The sequence below is a fragment of the Mus caroli genome, chromosome 5 (genome assembly GCF_900094665.2).
Source record: "Mus caroli chromosome 5, CAROLI_EIJ_v1.1, whole genome shotgun sequence".
Classification (NCBI taxonomy): domain Eukaryota; kingdom Metazoa; phylum Chordata; class Mammalia; order Rodentia; family Muridae; genus Mus; species Mus caroli.
The window spans coordinates 93,851,395-93,855,970 of NC_034574.1; the positions used below are offsets into that span (position 1 = coordinate 93,851,395).

A 4,576-nucleotide genomic window follows, 5' to 3' on the forward strand; every position below is an offset into this window, starting at 1 on the left:
CCCCCCCCCATCTCTGTCTCTCTCTGTCTCCCCCCTAACCCCCGTCTCTGTCTCGACTCCCTTCTCAACTTCCCTTCCCATGCCTAAATAAACTTTATTCTCTACTATACCCGTTGTATGGCTGGTACCTGCGTGTGAATGGACGCATGCGCACAGAGGCTGGACTCTGGAATTCTGGCTTGTTACAGGATGTCTCACTATGGGCCTGCCGAGGCACCCCCTCCCACCCCACCTTACCTGGCTCTATCCCCCTCTTTTATAAACCACAACTGAAGATGCTTTCGAGAACTCTGAGTTCAGAACGTCTGAGTGACAGATTCTCTCCTTAGTCCCCAGTAATGGGCTTTCTACCAAAGCCAAGAGACTCACGTGCTTTCCTGGAAGAGAAAGCTTCATCGGCCGCTGCCTTCACCGGATCCGTTGGACCACAGAGCTGGCGTGCGGCCAACTGCATCATCTGCCTCTCATTCTTTCTAGGTACAAAAGTCCTTGTAATTCCTGCCTTTTATTAGCAGAGCAGGCCCCCCAAGCCCTCAAGTAAATCATTATCTTCATTTTCACGTGAAAAGTGGAGCTCGGCGGAGACGCGGTTGAGGACTTCTGCTCTTCAGTTATTTTTCTTCTACAATTTCACCGCTGACTTTTCCTATTTGCGGCCTTTCTTCATCATCGCCGTCCCTCTCAGCAGCGCCTCCTACTGGATCGACTCTCATCTATGGTCTCCATTTTCACTTTTCTGTAGGCTTCTCTGGTGACAACTGAAACTTCGTTGCCTCCTCTACACACAACAGGATTCTCATATCAAAATATATTTCATGGGGCTGGAAGACATAGCTCAGTGGTTAAGAATGCTTGCTGCACACACATGAAGACCCAAGTCTGGACACTTGTAGCCCTCACTGCCATTACATTCAGTAGCTAGCTGAGTCGCTCCAGAGTGGCAGTTCACAACCTGTGGCTCGCGACCCCTACGACAAACCTCTATCTCCAAAAAATAGGTATGATACGGTTCATAACAGTAGCAAAATCACAGTTACAAAGTAGCAGTGAAGATAATTTTATGGTTGGGGTCACTACAGTGTGTGGGACTGTATGCATTCAAGAGTTGCAGCATTAGGAACGTTGAGAACCACCGCCCTAGATAGAGCCTCTGTCTGCCTTTCCCGTTGCTTCTCTGTCTCTCCCTTCCTCCTGTGCTCGTGCTGAGGAGGGAGGCTGTCATGAACCCGAAGCTTGCAAGGGCCCTGAGGAGCCTCAAGAATTGTGTGGGTAGGAACGTGACTTCTTTTCTGATTGGCCCTCCAGGGACTGGAGGCTGGACCAACATCCAGAATGCAGCTTCTGACTCTGCGCCAGGTAACCCAGCTAAACCACATCCTGATACCTGCCCGGTATTATTTTAAGCTGCTGAGCTTGTGGCAGACAGCTACTCAGAAGTAGGTGGCTGGCGCTCACCTCTCATTGAAGGAGCCTTGAAGGGGTGACTTAGCTACAGCCAAGCAGGGCTCTGCTCACTCACCACAGTTTCCTTCCTCTGCCAGGGAACGACATTGTCCCTGGGAAGCAGCCCCCAGCCAGCTGCTACATTTCTCAATGCCCTTTTTCATCTGAATGGAGCCATTGACTGGTTCTCAACAAGGAGCATGGAAGCCACCTGGGATGGGATTTTCTCCACTCTCCTAGCCTGTCTTCCAGTTGGAAGCAGGAGGCCAAGGCCCAAGAGCCCTAAGGAGCCCCAAGCAGGAGGAGCCCTGGTACTTCACTTCGTCACATAAAGAGAGGTTACCCACTGATACGGAACAGCTAGACGACATTCATCAGACTGGAGAAAAATCAACCAACCAACCTTCTACGCCATAGACTTCTCAGGTTTTGTCTATTGTAGCAATGCATTTGTTTAACATTTTATCAATTTTCTTACTTCAGAAATGAAAAGTTGTTGTGATTGGATGAACCATTGGTCAAATTTTAAACTGTCATGAACTAATGACAGTGTCCTCATGGTGACCTGGAGGTAAGTCACCGGAGAAGGAATTCCTCGCTCGGGGTGCGAAGCTACAGAGTGGTTGTGTGAGCCGAGGTCAGCGTGGAGAGTAGAGATGGGGCTAAGCCTAAAGCTTCCTATCTCCCGCCAGATTGTCTTCCAGTCCCGCAAATGCATCTAGGAGTGGGCAGAGGGCGGGGCTTGCTGGAGGACGTTCCTTTTGAACTTGAGAGAGAATGGGTGACCCAAGCCTGCTCTTGTGCATTGGAACCAAATGCCTCCCTCCACTTTGGCTTCACACTGAGCTGTCTGCTTATGCAAAAGAACCGTAGCTGTGCCTTGTATGTGTTTAGTTAAGAGACTAACCTGTAAGCCTCCCTGGCCCAAGGACAGTTAGCTTCCTGGAATCCTGGGGGCTGTTGTTCATATAAGATTACAAGCCAGGTGTTGTTCACTTTTGTAAAAAAGGTTGGTTGCCCTGGCTCAGAAGGATAAGCTTGGTCACATATAGGTGGGAAGTATGTCATAATGTATACTTGTCCCTGATTGGATGAAGTCGATAAGTATGTAGCCTTGTGGGTTCTGCCCAAACTAATGTAATTAGCAGCCATTTTCTGGGAATCCAAGGTATGGACCTGGCCAGTGTCCATTGTCTTGGCCAGTGTTTAATTTGGTTTAAAAATTGTGATAGTGATTTTATTCTCTCCCAAGAGATCAACAAGCCAAGAAGGATTATCTATCTATCTATCTATCTATCTATCTATCTATCTATCTATCTCTATCTCTCTATCATTCTATCTATCATCCTATCTATCTATCTATCTATCTATCTATCTTTCTATCTCTTTCTATCTATCTACATATATCATTCTATCATTCTATCTATTATCTATCTATCATTCTATCTATCATTCTATCTTATCTATCATTCTATCTATCTACCTACCTACCTATCATTCTATCTATTATCAATCAATCTATCTATCATTTTATCTATATTTTGAGACAGGGTTTCTCTGTGCATCCCTGGCAGGAACTAACTCTGTAGACCAGGCTGGCCTTGAATTCAGAGAGATCCGCCTGCCTCCTGAGCACTTCAATTAAAGTTGTGTGCTACTGACACCCTGCCAAGAAGGGAGGTTTTCATAGAGTGTACAGAATTTTTATTATGGTGATAGGAGCCTTATATTTTATCCAAGAGTTCAAACCCTTCCATTTTCAAAACACCCATTAAAACCTCATTTAAAGGGGCTTGGAGAGATGGCTCAGCAGTTAAGAGCACTGTCTGTTCTTTCAGTGGTCCTGAGTTCAATTCCCAGCAACCACCTGGTGGCTCATAATCATCTGGGATCTAATCCTGTCATCCAGCATGCAGGCATACACGAAGATAGAGCACTCATATACATAAAATAAGTAAATCTTTAAACAACAACAACAACAACAACAACAAAAACCTCATGAAAAGACAGTGTTATTTGTGCAGTCAGCCGGAACCGGAAGTTGTAGGCAGAAGACTTCTTCAACTCACCAGTGCACTAAATCTGGGCTGAGATAGGGACACAGACTTGTGATATCCCGGTAGGTAACAACCTTACAGTAAAGCTCTTTGGTCATGAAGGCTAATCAGACTAGTGGATGGGTGGGTTATAGGGCTCTGTGATCTCAGCTGTCGCAGAGCATTTTATACAAAATCTCCTAAACTCATTGCAGGTTGATGTTGTCCTGAAAGAGATGGCCACACTATAGCTTTCCACACCTGCTTGGCTTTAAGCACTCCATGCAGGGTACTCCATTCGGCACAGCTGTAACCATTGGAGTGCATTCGGAACCATCAAATACGATTTGTGAATGTGGCTATCAGCTAGAATGGCTGGTTGGGAAGCCATGGAAAGAAAGCTTGAGGAGAGCGCCATCTTGTGGACTTTATGTGTAGCATCGTGACTACATTGAGTTCAACTTGCTAGAAGTTTAAAACTTGGAAACGGAATCCATTTCAGCTGGATTCAACAGATCCCATGGAAGTGAAGGCATTGCGGTGGGAACTAGATCCTTGGACGGCAGATCCAAGGTAGACCCGAGGTCCATTAGAACCTGCAATCTCTTCATTATTTCCAGCTGGCTTTATACACCCATCAGGAAGATAGATTGTTGCCCCAAACCACAATTTCAAATCAAATAGCTTTTTCATGTTGTGACTCAGCTATATAGAGAAAAAGCTTAAAGACTCTGGCCTCACTGGGTCACAGGTTAGTCATGCAGTTGGGTGAGTAGGACCCCATGGTCAGCCGGCTTGAACCCAGCGCCTATCCCCCGTGATTGGGGGGGGAGAGGAAACAGGGTAGGCTCTGTTACCCCAGGAGGAGTGGTTGTAGTGAGAATATTTCCTGGGAAAGTGTGAAACCTTCAAAGAGTAACCCGTCCTGCTTTGTTCTAGAGGCCCAGCTTTTCCTCAGGGACGCTGTTCTGAAAGGTCCTATCTTCCATTGCTTTCCTGAGGCAACACAAGAGCTCATCTCCCCCCGCCCCCCAGGAAGAGACGACTCAAAGGCGCAGTGAGCTGAACTACTCAACAGGAGTCTGGGTTTTCAAGAT

General features: G+C 46.7%; 1 long non-coding RNA gene across 1 annotated transcript in view; it reads right to left on the reverse strand.

Moving 5' to 3' along the window:
- Positions 1-2,446, reverse strand: part of LOC110295243 — a 4,164-nt gene extending 1,718 nt beyond the window's left edge. The window contains exons 1-2 of the long non-coding RNA XR_002378032.1: positions 2,351-2,446; positions 370-821 (exon numbers count right to left, since the gene is read on the reverse strand). This is a non-coding gene — a long non-coding RNA (uncharacterized LOC110295243). The remainder of the gene's footprint in view (positions 1-369; positions 822-2,350) is intronic.
- Between the last annotated feature and the right edge of the window lie 2,130 nt (positions 2,447-4,576).